This window comes from Canis lupus, chromosome X, assembly GCF_048164855.1.
Source record: "Canis lupus baileyi chromosome X, mCanLup2.hap1, whole genome shotgun sequence".
Classification (NCBI taxonomy): Eukaryota; Metazoa; Chordata; class Mammalia; order Carnivora; family Canidae; genus Canis; species Canis lupus.
In genome coordinates, this window is record NC_132876.1 from 108796646 (window position 1) to 108799636 (window position 2991).

Consider the following 2991-nt stretch of genomic DNA (forward strand, 5'->3'; position numbering starts at 1 on the left):
CCAGCTCATGGGGACTCGCTAGAGCCAGTTGTATATATGTCTTTGCAGCACCACCAGCAGTGATGCTGTGTGTGTTGGTAACTTGAACACGGCCATGTACAGCGGCAGTCTTGACACCACAGAAGGTGGAAGACACCACAAACCAGGGCTTTTTTTTTTCTTGGATAGCCATCTGTTAAACATTTACTGGCACATCACTGCCCATTACACTTCATGACTCGATGGGGATGGGGGATGTAAGGTACACATGTCACAGAGCCCCTTCTCAAGGACACACCAACGTCTAAGCAACTCCTCTCTGCTTTTCACCTCCCCTCTCACTTGCCAATCTGTGTAAACTCCCAAGTATAATGCACTAGAACTCTCGACAGGAATTCTTCCAAAATCTGCTGTGTAAGGCACTTGGCTCCCACCTCCACACATCCTAATTTCATTGGCATGAGTGTACCCTCAGCCTTGGGGATTTTAAAAGCTCCCTAGATGGGGCACCTGGGTGGCTTAGTGGTTGAGCACCTGCCTTTGGTTCAGGGAGTGATCCCAGGGTCCTGGGATCAAGTCCCACATCAGGCTCCCCGCAGGGAGCCAGCTTCTCCCTCTGCTTGTCTTTCTGCGCCTCTCTCTGTGTCTTTCATGGATAAATAAATAAAATCTTTTTTAAAAAAATAAAGCTCCCTAGGTAATCTTAATATGCAGAAAAGTTTGGGAACAACTATTCTAAGGCTTTGGTTCTCCACCTGGTTGCATGTTAGCATTATTGGAAGTTTGTGTGTAAATATACGTGTATGTGTATGAATATGTGTGTGTATATATGAATGAATACCCACCAAAAATCAACTAAAACTAAGTCTTTACAGGTAAAGTCCAGGCACTGGTAGGTTTTTAAACACCCTAAGGTGATGGTGATACAAGGAGGAGTTTGAGAAGGACTAGTTGGCAGCATGTTTTGGCTCCACTAGTGTTAAAAACTATGCTGGTGAATCTCAAAGCCTTTTCTCCGAATCTGTTTAGAAACTCAAAAGCTGTGAGGTGTCATGCCTTTCTATTTTCCTGCTATAAGCATCCTCCCTTGTGGCAATCTGTATAGAAAGGTTTCACCACTGCCTGAATGATGTGAGACATAGAGAGGGGAACATGCGTTCCTGTGGATGAATAACAGAGGTTACTATCAAAATATGACTCCACTACAAAGGTATAAAATAAAGCCTTAACAACTAGGTTCCTTGGTTTTCTTCAAGAGAAAAGGGAAAATGGGATAATGCCTAGGCGTCTTAGTTCAGGCTTCTAGAACAAAACACCATAGACTGGGGGGCTTATAGACAACAGACTTATTTCTCACAGTTTTGGAGGCTGAGAAGTCCAAGGTCAAGGCACCAGTAGATTCTGTGTCCGGCGAGGGCCCATTTGCGGGGTCATACAGGGGTGTCCTCTTACTGTATCACCACATGGCTGAAAGGGTGAGGGAGCTCTCTGGGTTTCTTTCATAAGGGCATAAATACCATTCATAAGGAGTCCACCATCATGACCCAAGCACTTCCCAAAGGCCTCACCCCCTAATACCATGACGTTAGGCGTTCAGATTCCAATATAGGAATTGGTGGGGGGAGGGACATAAGCATCCAGTCTATAGCACTTGGATTCTGTTGGGGGTGGTGATGGTGGCAATGGTGGCAGTTTGTTTGCTTTTTAGAGTTTAGGTCGTTTTTCTTTTTTTTTTTTTTCCTCTCTTTTTTTTTTTTTTTTTTAGGTCGTTTTTCATTCTTTCCTCCCTCCCCCCAGAAGCTCAGATCTCTTTAGCAACGGTGTGGCAATGGAAGTTAGTACAGTTACTCTGTAGCCACATCGTTGCACATTCTGGAAGCTCATTCCTCTAGAATGCACAATTAAATCCTGTCTTGTGGTTTTTTTTTTTAATTAAAAATCCAGTTAGATAGTTTATAGTTCTCATTATTTTTATAATCTCACGGCCCAGTGAACCCTCAAATTACTTCTCCCTACAAGATATCTCCCCCTTCCATTGAGATTTATTTAAGAGTTCATCCACCAGATCCATACACCCAGTGGTGGCGGTGGTGGGAGTGAGGCCGGTAAAAATACTCAAGTCGTTGCCAGCTCCACTGTGTCAGTGTGATACTGAGATGAATCCCATAAATACATCAACATTCCCACCCGACTAAGTCACTTGGCAGATATAACAAGCTCAAATGCAACATGGAAAGCAGCATTTTGCAGTCAGACGGACATGGATTCGGATCCCACCTCTGCCGCCAAAAAGACACGCGGCTTTGGCAAGTTACTCATGCTCTCAGAGCCGGTTTCCTCATCCCCTAACCAGCGATAATCATACTTTCCTAGAGGGCATTACAAGGATCACAGTTAATGTGTTTAGAGCTAGAAATTTAATACATTAAATGGTTCTTTTATATTGTTATTTTCAGGTCCAGGCTTAGCCACAAGACCACACCACATACTGTAATAAGGGTTTTGTTTTGTTTTTCCCACAAGCAGAGAGAAACAGCGAGCTTTCATTTTCCTTTTGTATTTTAATATGTGAGCAACCACTAACCTGTACGCGGCCTTCAGCATGCTCTGTACGCGTATGATGAAAGGACAGGGAGGCCAGAAGAATGAGTGGGAAGTGTACCGCGCAAATGATCAACTCTCATTTTCAAACCCCCGAAGTCACCAGTAAAGATTGATCTGCAGAGGGGCATGTGTTCTATCAGAAAATGATTCAGGGACGCCTGGGTGGCTCAGTGGTTGAGCATCTGCTTTTGGCTCGGGTCATGATCCCAGGGTCCTGGGATCGGGTCCACATCAGGCTCCCCATGGGGAGCCTGCTTCTCCCTCTGCCTATGTCTCTGCCTCTCTCTGTGTGTCTCTTATGAATAAATAAATAAACTCTTTAAAAAAAAAAAGAAAAGAAAAGGATTCAGATACCGCCCTTGTTCTTATTTCCAGAGCTCACCATTCATTAGTGCTCTTCTAGCTCTG